Below are 13,699 nucleotides of genomic sequence, written 5' to 3'. Positions count from 1 at the left end.
TTTTTGTACTGAAACTGTAACTCCTTTCATAAAGGCCAAGAGCAAAAATTAACAATGAATGGGAAATTGCTATCAAATTATAGATCTTTTCATGCAAGTTTTATTTAGCAATAAGCTGCATTTCCTTCCTGCTTTGGAATCTTAAATTGCAATATTATATACACTTAGTTTGGAAAAAAAAACCACTATTGTGTTCAGTGAACTTGCTTGTGAGTAAATTTAGTCAAATTGCACTACAATATTTGCCCTACAATAAAAATGTGTTATACATTTTTTTATTCTATATCATGATTTGCTCATGACACACTCTTCTTTTTTTTCTTTCCTTTTTTTTCTTTATATCATAATCTGGGAAATAAATGTTCATCTATTTTCATCTGTTGTTTTTAAATCAAGGAAAATAACTTTGCAGATGGTCTAAATTCCCTAGATAGTTTATTGGATCATAGCAGTGCAAAATTTAGTTATTTCTAGAACACTGAATTGTTGTGACACTGACCCTGAAAATGCTAGGAATGGTTAAGTGAACATGCAGAAGATTTAATACAAGGTTGCTTTGCACTTTCCATTATTCTGCATGGCTGAACCTATATATTCTGATTCAAAGTACCCAAGGAATCCCTAATGAAAATGCTATGGATGCATGGATGAAACTATATGTTCTGATTCACAACATTCAAGGAACCCTAACAAAATTGCTTGGAACAAAAATAAGATTCTCTTTTCATACATAGAAGATCAAGCAAAGACATGAAAAGGTGATCTCATTTGCGGCACTGAAGGGAATGAAGTGGTGTTCTGCTTCCTGATCTGTTCATTATCTTATGAAGTTTTATGGCCACCAACTCATCAAGTGATGTTTTTAACCTGTATAAAGCCAACTCTATCTTAAGCTCCCAGAGATGCACAGATGTTACATTGTGCCATACCCTGATCACAAGGTTTTACATGTCATCCACCATTAGTCTTCTTGGGATCAGATGAGTTTTTCTGTTTACATAGTGTTTATCCTGTGTGATCTTTTGAGTTACATTGACCACCAGAATACTGTATGCAACTACGGGAGCTCATCAATTCTTAATGCTACAGCCATCTGATGAGTCCTGAGAAGTATAACATCCTTCATGTACTGTCTCTTCATGATCAATATTAGGGTTTTAAAAAATGTCACAGTACAAATAAGAATCAATAAGACTTACACCTTGGAAAAATAACTCACATACTACACAACAAAAATGGGTTCCACACATATAATATAGAATTGGAGAAATGGGAAGAAATATGGGAAATAAACATAAAATTGACTATGTCAGCAGCATTCAAGGAAAACCAGTTGAAGATGTTTTACAGATGGCATCTTCCACCAGCAAAGCTTGCCAAGATGTTCCAGAACAATTCGCCAACATGTTGGAAATGTAAAAAAGTACATGCAACATATTATCATTTATGGTGGACATGCCCAGTCGCAAAAAAATACTGGACTAAAATAAGAGCGGAGGTGGCGCAGCAGTTAGAGTGCAGTACTGCAGGCCACTTTAACTGACTGTGTTCAGCAGGTCAGTGGTTCAAATCTCACCGGCTCAAGGTTGACTCAGCCTTCCATCCTTCCAGGGTAGGTAAAATGAGGACCCAGATTGTTGGGAGCAATGTAAATATATATATACATTGCTTATTGGTGTACACCGCTTAGAGAGTGCTTGCACTTAAAGCGGTATATAAGTCTCATAAAAATAAAATAAAAAAATAAATAAAAAAGATGGATCGAAGAAATAATAGACCAACCTGTAGACTGGAAACCAGAGATCTTCTTGCTGGGTATTTTAAACAGAAAATATAGTAAAGAAATACAGTGCTTAATTCTACATATAACAATGGCAGCAAGAATAGCATACGCACAGTTCTGGAAAAATGAGAATATACCATCAGAGGAAGAAGTGATAAGAAAAATCCTGGACTGTGCTGAGATGGACAATTAACAAAAGAGATAAAAGAAAAGGAAGACACAGAGTACTATCTAATATGGAACAAGTGGTATGATTGGTTGGAGACTAGAAATAATAGAGGAGAATAAATGTGGAAAGGTCAAAAGTGGAAAATGTGTGTATAATAATGTATAGTAATAATAATATGTATTATTCTTAGTATGAAGTATAGTATGAAGGAAGAAAAATGCAAATAAGAAACAACGGGGCAACAAGGACAAATATTCTAAAGAAGAATAAGGGGGGGAAATGTATATAATAGAAGATTACCGTTATGAAATCGCTGTTTAAAAAAAAGGGAGGAGTATACACTGTGTGTGTATGTGTGTTATGTTTTGTTTTGTTTTGTTTTGTTTTGTTGGTTTAAAAATAAATAAAAAAAATGGGTTCCACACAAGCAACTGGAAGGAAAACCAACTCTTCATGAAGCTTCTAAAGTCAACAGGATCAGAACTATCTGAAGCTCAAGGGAACCCCCTTCTGACTTTATGCTCCTATAAGTGTCAAGAATCACTTCTGTACTTATTAGGTTATTCATTTAAACTATTTATTTATTTATTTATGAGACTTATATACTGCTTTAAGTACAAGCACTCTCTAAGCGGTGTACACCAGTAAGCAATGTATATATATATTTACATTGCCCCCAACAATCTGGGTCCTCATTTTACCTACCCCGGAAGGATGTACTGCAGGCTACTTTAGCTGACTGTGTTCAGCAGGTCAGCGGTTCAAATATGCTGAACACAGTCAGCTAAAGTGGCCTGCAGTACTGCACTCTAACTGCTGTGCCACCTCGGCTCATTCTCATATAGTTCTTAATTCAGTACAAACCTTCTCTTCAAATACTTTCTTTTTTGCATTTACACCTCCTATTATATCATCTGCACTGCATCTTCCTCCCCCCCCCAAAAAAAATAATAAAAAGCTTTTAACAGATGTATCAAAATTACTATCTAATCATTCCAAATACATTTCTATTCTTAATCTCCAACCCCTTAATGAGAATATTGGACATCTGACAATTTAAAAATGGAGATCGAGAAGCCCTAAAATAACAAAAGTGAAAAATAAATAGCTATTAGAGAATTGTAACCCTAGAAATCACAGTTTGTGGTTTTCAAAACCTGATATAGTTTTGGATTATTATTATTATTATTAAAATAATGAAATTAATGTAATACATTATAGAATTCATATTTCAGTTAGCTGTTAAAAATATTTACCTTTTTTCAACAGGCTCATTGTTAATTTTTACTACTATGATGTTTTAGTGATTTCTTTAACAATTTTAGCTTAATTATTGCAGTCAATTGGATCCATACATAATTATAGTTTTGATAAATCAGTTGAAATCATCAAGATAAGTTAGCTATTAGTAAATTAAATCCCTTCTGATAGAGCTTTCATTGGACTATCATAAACCGAAGACTAAATTAATGCAATATAAAAACATTTTTATTTTGTTTTTCCCCTCTATGGTCATCTTGACAAATCTGGGTACTATCCAGATGCATGGACCAACTTCAAGAATTCCACATTGCTGAGAAAATTAGGAGTTGAAGGCAACAAGTTGGAGGTGAGCCTTTCTAATGGTTTGCCCTTTTTTATACACTGCTTCATGCTTGTGCTAAGATGAAAATTGTGATCAGCTACATCTGAAATATTTGGCAAAACTATCTATGACTGAAGGGAAAGTTTCTTCTTCCTTCCAAGCCATGAATTATATGAAAAGCAGAGGAAGATAGCTGGAGGCCCAAAAGCTGCACATGACTTATGTATGCCTATACTAGAATGTTTTTTTCTTGGAGATAGTAACAAAGCCATTCACATGAATTGCAAACTCAGTTATTTTTGCTATATTGGGAAGGAGTCACTAGTAGACTCCTTTCATTTTTTTCAACATTTTGTTATTATCAGTACTGATGCCAGCAGATTGAGACACATCAACCACAACAGCAACAGTCTAATAATATTGTAAGATCAGCACGTATCATGGTCAAGAAGCCCAGGTGGAAACTCAGGATATCCAAGAATAATCTTTCCACATGAACAATAATTAACTGTGAGATCTCTGCTCCCTCCTTGCTTCTTTTTCTACTCATTTGGAACCAGTAAGTTGAATCTGATCTTTTTTTCCTTCTTGAGTTGAGGCATGAGCCAATTAAGACATCTGATGTTAAATGTTATTTGATTCTCAGTAGGGGTACATAAAGTAAGAGGGCTTTGAAGATCATGATGTAGAGAAAGAAACTAGGTTTATGCATTACTCATTGTGTTAATCAGGACAGGTTCTCACCTCACAATGAGCCATGCATGGGGTTCACAAACACCAATGAATGGATCAAACGTTGCATAAAATCATAAATATACCTAAGCAAGATCTATGTATCCAGTCAGAAAAATAGACAAAGGGAATGTGGGATTTCAAAATAGTATTGTTGTTGTTGTTAATTGCAAAGTCGTGTCTGACCCATTGCGACCCCATGGACAACGTTCCTCCAGGTCTTCCTGTCCTCTACCATCTTCTGGAGTCCATTTAAGTTCACATCTACTGCTTCAGTGACTCCATCCAGCCATCTCATTCTCTGTCGCCCCCTTCATCTATTGCCCTCAATCTTTCCCAGCATTAGGCCCTTCTCCAGTGAGTCCTTCCTTCTCATTAGGTGGCCAAAGTATTTGAGTTTCAACTTCAGGATCTGGCCTTCTAAAGAGCAGTCGGGGTTGATCTCTTCTAGGACTGACCGGTTTGAACGCCTTGCAGTCCAAGGGACTCGCAGGAGTCTTCTCCAGCACCATAGTTCAAAGGCCTCAATTCTTTTGCGCTCAGCCTTTCTTATGGTCCAACTTTCACAGCCATACATTGCAACTGGGAAAACCATGGCCTGGACTATACGCACTTTTGTTGGCAGGGTGATGTCTCTGCTTTTTAGTATGCTGTCTAGATTTGCCATAGCTTTCCTCCCCAGGAGCAAGCGTCTTTTAATTTCTTGGCTGCAGTCCCCATCTGAGGTGATCTTGAGCCCAGAAAAATAAAATCTGTCACTACCTCCATTTCTTCCCCATCTATTTGCCAGGAATTGAGAGGGCCGGATGCCATGATTTTGGTTTTCTTAATGTTGAGTTTCAAGCCAACTTTTGCACTCTGCTTCTTCACCTGCATCAAGAGGCTCTTTAGTTCCTCTTCACTTTCTGCCATTAAAGTGGTATCATCTGCATATCTTAGGTTGTTGATATTTCTCCCGGCAATCTTAATTCCAACTTTTGTTTCATCTAGCCCTGCCTTTCTCATGATGTGCTCTGTATATAAGTTAAATAGGCAGGGCGACAGTATACAGCCTTGTCGGACTCCTTTTCCAATTTTGAACCAATCAGTAGTTCCATGTCCAGTTCTCACTGTGGCTTCTTGACCCGCATATAGGTTTATCAAGAGACAAATAAGATGGTCTGGTATTCCCATCTCTTTAAGAACTTGCCACAATTTGTTGTGATCCACACAATCAAAGGCTTTAGCATAGTCAATGAAGCAGAAGTAGATGTTTTTCTGGAACTCCCTAGCTTTCTCCATGATCCAGCGTATGTTGGCAATTTGATCTCTAGTTCCTCTGCCTCTTCGAAATCCTGCCTGTACTTCTGGTAGTTCTCGATCCACATACTGCTGGAGTCTAGCTTGTAGGATTTTAAGCATAACTTTACTAGCATGTGAAATGAGTGCAATGGTGTGATAGTTTGAACATTCTTTGGCATTGCCTTTCTTTGGAATTGGAATGTAAACTGACCTTTTCCAATCCTGTGGTCACTGTTGAGTTTTCCAAATTTGCTGGCAAATTGAGTGTAGTACTTTTACTGCATCGTCTTTTAAGATTTTGAATAGCTCAGCTGGAATACTGTCATCTCCACTAGCTTTGTTGTTGCTCAGATTTTCTAAGGCCCATTTCACTTCACATTCTAGGATGTCTGGTTCGAGGTCAGTGACCATCTCATTGTGGTTATCTGGGACATTAAGCTCATTCTTGTATAGTTCTTCTGTGTAGTTTTGCCATCTCTTCTTTTTTTTTTATTGAATTTTTTTACAATTTTACAATAAAATAATCCCCCTCTCCCACCCATCTCTTCTTAATCTCTTCTGCCTCTGTTGGGTCCCTGCCATTTTGGTCCTTTATTATGCCCATCTTTGCATGAAACGTTCCCTTCATATTTCCAATTTTCTTGAAGAGATCTCTGGTCCTCCCTATTCTGTTGTTTTCTTTATTTCTTGCACTGTTCATTTAAGAAGGCATTCTTATCTCTTCTAGCTATTCTCTGGAATTCTGCATTCAATTGGGGGTATCTTTCTCTTTCTCCTTTGCCTTTCGCTTCCCTTCTTTCCTCAGCTATTTGTAGAGCTTCCTCAGACAGCCATTTTGCTTTCTTGCATTTCTTTTTCTTTGGGATGATTTTATTAGCTACCTCCATCCATAGTTCTTCAGGCACTCTGTCTATCAGATCTAATTCCTTAAATTTATTTGTCACCTCTACTGTATATTCATCAGGAATATGATTTAGTTCATACCTGTGTGGCCTAGTGCTTTTCCCTACTTTTTTCAATTTAAGCCTAAATTTTCCAACGAGAAGCTCATGATCTGAGCCATAGTCAGCTCCTGGTCTTGTTTTTACTGACTGTATAGAACTTCTCCATCTTTGGCTGCAGAGCACATAGTCAATCTGATTTCTATGTTGACCGTCTGGTGATGTCCATATGTAGAGCCATCTCTTGGGTTGTTGGAAAAGAGTGTTATGACCATCGTATTCTCTTGACAAAATTCTATCAGCCTGTGCCCTGCTTCATTTTGTACTCCAAGGACAAACTTGCCTGTTATTCCGGTTATCTTTTGGCTTCCTACCGTAGCATTCCAATCCCCGATGACGATAAGGACATCATTTTTTGGTGTTAATTCTATAAGATGCTGTAGGGCTTCATAGAACCAGTCAATTTCATCCTCTTCAGCACCAGTGGTTGGGGTATAGATTTGGACTATTGTGATATTGAATGGTTTGCCTTGAATTCGAACTGAGATCATTCTGTCATTTTGGGGATTGTATCCCAGTATTGCTTTTCCTATTCTTTTATTGACTATGAAGGCTACTCCATTTCTTCTGAGGGATTCTTGCCCACAGTAGTATACCTGATGGTCATCTGAGTTAAATTCACCCATTCCTGTCCATTTTAGTTCGCTGATTCCTAAGATGTCGATGTTCAGTCTTGTCATCTCTTTTTTGACTACGTCTAGCTTGCCTTGATTCATGGATCTTACATTCCAGGTTCCTATGGAGAAAAAATCTTTACAGCATCGGACTTTCCTTTCACCACCAGATATATCCACAGTTGAGCGTCCTTTCGGCTTTGGCCCAGTTGCTTCATTCTTTCTGGCACTACTAGTACTAGACCTCTGCTCTTCCCCAGTAGCATATTGGACACCTTCCGATCTGAGGGGCTCATCTTCCAGCGTCATATCTTTTTGCCTTTTAGCACTGTCCATGGGGTTTTCATGGCAAAGATACAAGTTTGCCATTTCCTTCTCCAGTGGATCACATTATGTCAGAACTCTCTGCTATGACCTGTCCGTCTTGGGTGGCCTTGCACGGCATAGTTTTTAGCTTCATTGAGTTACACAAGCCCCTTCACCACCACAAGGCAGTAATTCATAAAGGGGATAGTATTAATTATCCTAAATTGCAAATTGTTGTGACCTGGTATAGTGTCACATAATTAGGCGTGTCTTGTGAGTATTCCAAGAAACACAAAGCTTTGTCCTTCTATTCACTATTACAATTTTCATCAGGCTCTTCCTAGGTCTGATAGTTTTCACTTTACTGCTTGTTGTATCTGAATTTCATACTCGGTGACACTCGAAAGATCAGAAACATTCTTATTGATCCAGGAGAGGTTTGCTGCTAAACAGAGAAACCAGCACATAAATGAGTGACAGGTGTAAAGAACTGAAGACTACAAGCAAAAGAAAATATCTAGTTTGGAGAGAAAAGAGAGTTGAATGTTAGCTAGAAGGTACTGGATGCTTTTTTGTGTAATCCTGATCTAATGTGGTCGACTCCTTCTATACCACCCAATCATTCGGAAGGTACTAAGATATGCTACAGCCAATAAACACATGAAGAAAATAGTTCAAAGGGCCAAGTAGAATTAGAAAGTTAGACTTGAGAAAAGCCCAAGAAACGCAAAATGCAACACAGGTCAATGCTCAAGGAGTTTTATCACATGTAATTAAAATATATAAACATTATATTACAAATATATAAATATCCTCCCTGAGGTTATCCCAGCAGTGTAGAAAAGTATCATCAAACCTGTCATAAAATATGCAATTGAGAACAGTCAGAAATAATCATAATAAAAATAGTAATAAATGAACCGCAGGAAATAAAAGAAACTGATAAATTCTACCCATCAATTAAAAGTTGTAGATGAGCTCAAAAAAAGTTTCAATGAGTCAGAAAGTCCAGTTATATTCTTCCTGTTCAGGATAACCAGGGAACCAGCCTGAAAAAAGTTAGCCTAGACTGTTCTTCTCCGAGAAATTAAAATACCCATTTGCAACATGGGACAATGAAAAATACCACTATGAAAAACATTAGAAAGAAGTGTATTGTCAAAGAACTTGTCTCTGAGATATTAAAACATTTATGTCCTTGAAAGTTCATGTGGCTCTTTCAAATACTTGTTCCTAGGTATCTGTGCATGTTTGTGTATACACAGACACAATAGTCCCAAAGGTGCTTTTTTCAAAAGGCAGCTGGACTTTCTTGTATGTGTTTTTTTCATTTGAAAACATTTTGCTTCTCATCCAAGAAACTTCTTACTTCTGAATTTGAAAAAAGCACCTTTGGGACAAGCATAACTTGTATGATTGAAAATCTCCATAGATATACAGACACAATACTTCACCAAAGATTCCAGCAGAATTTTTTTTTTCCTGTGCATAAACATAGACACACTGACAGCCAAAACAGCCTTCAAAACACCTTCATGAACTTCCCAAAATTCATGTGCAGGACAAGAAGCAACGGATGGAAACTAATCAAGGAGAGAAGCAACCTAGAACTAAGAAGAAATTTTCTGGCAGTTAGAACAATTAATCAATGGAAAAACTTGCCTCCAGAACTTGTGAATGCTCCAACACTGGAAGCTTTTAAGAAGAGATTGGACAATCATTTGTCTGAAATGATATAGGGTTTCCTGCCTGAGCATGGGATTGGACTAGAAGACCTCCAAGGTCCCTTCCAACTCTGTAATTCTATTCTATTTTATATTTTATAGACACACTGACAGCCAAAACAGCCTTTAAAGCACCTTCATGAACTTCCCAGAGTTCTTTTAATTCTATATTCACATCACCTTGTTTTATGAAGAACCATTTTTCAATGCTTTACAGCCTTAAAAGCAATTCTATAAAACATGGAATAATGTGACATGGTACAGTCATACTATTGTGGTATGCCATTGCAGCATGCTATTGCATATTACTATGTATTTTCAGCATAATATGAAAATGAATCTTACAGAAAAGAAAGAAGCAGCTGCAGTAGACAGAGATTAAATACTCTACACGTATCTGTTTATCTAGCATAATAGGAGCCAGAGAAAATAAGACAAACTCTGGCAAATTGAACTAAAAGCCAGTTTGACTGCCTGCTTGAGTGGAAGAGAGGAAGATGAACACTACAAGTTCAAAATAAGACATTACAGCAGCATTCCAGTCAAGTTCATATGAACTCTGAAAGTATGCATGCTCATTTTATTTATTTATTTATTTATTTATTTACAAATATTTATATGCCGCCCAATCCCAAAGGACTCAGGGCGGCGTACAAAGTTAAAAACAGTCATAAAACAATAAAATAATCCAGTCATACCGCGAGTCCGATCATATCCCGGCCCCCCGGGGACATCAGCCCCAGGCCTGCCGGAACAGGAGAGTTTTAACGGCTTTCTTAAAGGCCGGCAGGGTGGGAGTAGTTCGAACCTCGGGGGGAAGTTGATTCCACCAGGTCGGAGCCACCACAGAAAAGGCCCTTCCCCGAGGGCCCGCCAGCCGACATTGTCTGGCCGACGGGACCTGAAGGAGGCCCAATCTATGGGACCTCACCGGTCTCTGGGAGCTGTGCGGCAGAATGCGGTCCTGTAAGTAACCTGGCCCTATGCCATGAAGGGCTTTGAAGGTGATAACCAACACCTTGAATTGCATCCGGAGACCCACAGGAAGCCAGTGCAGCTCACGGATAGGTGACACGTGGGCGTACCTTGGCGCGCCCACAATCGCTCTCGCAGCTGCGTTCTGAACCAACTGCAGCCTCCGAACACCCTTCAAGGGTAGCCCCATGTAGAGTGCGTTACAGTAAGCCAGTCTTGAGGTGACAAGGGCATGAATGACTGTGAGTAAAGCCTCCCAGTCCAAATAAGGCCGCAACCGGTGCACTAGGCGAACCTGTGCAAAGGTCCCCCTGGCCACAGCCGATAGATGTTGTTCCAAATTTAGCTGTGAGTCCAGGAGGACACCCAAGTTGCGTGCCTGCACTGAGGGAGGTAAATTCCCCCCCCCCAGGACTAAAGATGGACCATCCAGTTGGCCTTTGGGAGGCAAGACCCAGAGCCACTCGGTCTTGTCAGGGTTGAGTCTAATCCTGTTCACCCCCATCCAGACCCTCACATCTTCCAGGCACCAGCACATCACGTCGACTGCTTCACTGAAAGGACACGGGGTGGAGATATACAATTGGGTATCATCCGCGTACTGATGATACCTCACCCCGTGTCGCCGAATGATCTCACCCAGCGGTTGTAGCTCATTGTAGCTAGAAGCCACCGATAGCCTTAAACTCTGAGTTTTTTTATTTCTTTTCAAACTCAGTGGAGGGACATGCCGATTTCTCATAGTGTTAAAATTTATCATCACATTAAGAAGGATTTCCTTTTAGGTGTTGTGAATATCCCACAGCTGAAGCTGAAAGATGAGAGAAGTATTTTTGTAAAGCTAAAACTAGAAAGATGGGAAGAGTATTTTTGTGTCTTTCAGGGTGAAATGTTTGTGGAAACCCCACATATTCTAAAGTTTCATCATATATGCATGCTATGTGACTAATAATTCTAAAATATGTATTACCATTCCCCTTTTATATCATCTGGTTTTAATGGTTCATTAAATGCGCATGATATTGAAAAAGCCGTTGTATTAACAAAAGAATCAAATAGGACAGATATCAAGGCAATCTGTTTTTAAGTCAGGAAAGTAAAGCAGCCCATCTAAAGTTTAATTACCTGAGGAGGCATTCTATATTGTGAAATCTAAGCCCCTGACATCCAAGATTCACTATTAGAACTGCCCTGTTTATTTATATCCCCATCATGCCTGGCAAAGATAAGTAAATATGTTCTAAGAGACCTGGTGAGAATTGAAAAATGATCCTGTATTATAGATAACTTGGGGGGGGGGAGAAATACACAACTATTTTTTTAGCCTCAGGTTCAGCTCAGAATTTTGATTTTGGGAATGGGTAGGAAGTATAAATGATAACTCATTCACTGGACTTTCTCCCTGAACCATACTCTTTACTGGATATTTTTTCCTCTAAATTAGTGAAGACATATTTATTTATCCAAGCTACTAAATTTGAATCACAAGAGCTTTTGAGTTTTGTTCAGGAGGATAGCACTGCCATGTCTTATTCACCTTTGGTTCATACTTTTGATCTTGCCCAGCTCACCTCTCACCTGGACTCAGAGGCCTTCTCCAAGGTGCCTGAAGGAGGGACAAGAAGCAATGAATGGAAACTACTCAAGGATAGATCCAAATTAGAAGATTGGACAAGTATTTGTTTGATATAGTGTAGGGTCTCCTGCTTGAGCAGGGCGTTGGATTAGAAGACCTCCAAGGTCCCTTCCAACTCTATTATTCTGTTGTTCTGTTATTCTGTTGTTATAACACACCCAGTGGCCACATCCTGGTAAACCATCTCAGCAGAAGGGCCAAACCAGGTGAGCATAGTTGATGGCTCTTCTATTCTGGGTGAAATAGGGGATTTATTTATCCCAGCATGTGAACTCTGGCCCTGGCTGATTGAATGAAAGAGATAGATCAAATTTCACTTTTGCACTCTCCACTGCCTCCTTGGCATTCATTGGCAAGACCATGACTCCAACCTGGTCTTGGATCATATGGTGTCCACCAGCATTGCAGCAGGCCAATCCCATTGGGGAAAGATAGTTTCGCAGATATCCTGGACCCATATTGTGCAAATCATCATTTCATATTTGGAAACAATACAAGAAACGGTGGCTTGTTAAGAAATGAGACTAGAAGCTTAATGTTTCTTCCCTGTACCTGGGAAAGGAGGAAGGAGAAAATTGAAACCTTGATCTCATAGTTGGAGGTTCTCATAATGCTAATTTGGAGCAGCTCTATATCAGAATACAGATAGCATTATTCAGAATGATTTAACTGACAGCCCTTTGGGGCTTGGCAATGATATAACAACACACTTCACATCTGCGTAATGTTTGAAACCCAATTATCTAAACACAAAACAACGCTCCTTTCTGTTCTTGAAAAAAAAAAAGTCAACAGCAAGTCTGTGATGTGCCTACATTTTGTGGCTTGTGTGTAAATCAAAGTAAGACGATCTGTGAGTTCTAGCAAACAGATGTTGCCTGCAATAGCGTAGTTTCCCAGTCAGTTGTGCATCTTGCATCCAGGAAGAGTACTCAGCTTCCAACAGCTCCCTAGGCACACTTTTTTTCACCAAATGCTGTTAAGCATGGCCCTCTTGAGTTGACATTGAGTGGAAATATCAGCAAACAGTAGGAGATGCAGTGTCATTAAGTTCTAAATGTAGGACTCCTGAACTGGATTTTTTTTTTAAAGAGAACCCAAATAAAGCTATTATCAACTTGATGCTTGGCATTTCGTGTGAATTAATGAGCAGCTTGGAAAAGTTGATGGCCCAGAGCATAGCCAAGGGCCATTAACCTCAGAAACCATTAATCCCCAGGAAGTGCCCTGTGACAAACAAAGTGAGCATGGCTAGTATGGAGATTTTTGAACAAATGTCATGTGCTAAATTTGGGGGGGGGGATGTTTGTGCGTCTAGAACTGTTTATTGAGTAGACCTTTTTATAGTCTATCACCATCTGCAGAATGTATAGCCTAAGGGTACTACACAAGAGACAAGGAGTCTGCCCAGCAAAGTTACAAATCCAAAGCCAGTCTGTTAAGTGGCAACATTAGGGCTCTGAGAATCAACCCTTGTGCCAAACTGCTGGATAGAAATATATTTGGTCTACATAGAACAGTGTTTCTCAACCCTGACAATTTTAAGGCATGTGGACTTCAACTCCCAGAATTCCACATGCCTTAAAATTGTTGAAGTCCACATGCCTTAAAATTGTCAAGGTTGAGAAACACTGACATAGAAAGATGATGCAGAGAGCTGGGCTTCCAAAAGACAGATGAGAGCTCAGGAGAATGGATTGAATTTAAAAACAGAATTATTCCCAGTCCTCTTGACTAGTCTTATCACATAGTGCAGATAGTCCTTGACTTACAACAATGGAGCCCAATATGGCTAAGCAAAACAGTTATTAAGTGAATTTTGCTCCATTTTATGACCTTTCTTGTCACCATTGTTAGCTGAATCACTGCAATTGTTAAGTGAGTAACACAATT

At 39.0% G+C, this 13,699-nt stretch overlaps 1 protein-coding gene across 1 annotated transcript in view; it reads right to left on the bottom strand.

The window, feature by feature from the left end:
* NAALADL2 (N-acetylated alpha-linked acidic dipeptidase like 2) overlaps nt 1-13,699 on the bottom strand; it is a 408,397-nt gene that overhangs the window by 250,592 nt on the left and 144,106 nt on the right. The window lies entirely within an intron of this gene.

This window comes from Crotalus tigris, unplaced genomic scaffold (genome assembly GCF_016545835.1).
Source record: "Crotalus tigris isolate CLP2741 ecotype Arizona unplaced genomic scaffold, ASM1654583v1 scf7180000017549.6302385, whole genome shotgun sequence".
NCBI lineage: Eukaryota > Metazoa > Chordata > Lepidosauria > Squamata > Viperidae > Crotalus > Crotalus tigris.
Note: the sequence above shows the minus strand (reverse complement) of the source record. Positions and strands in the feature narration are given on the sequence as shown.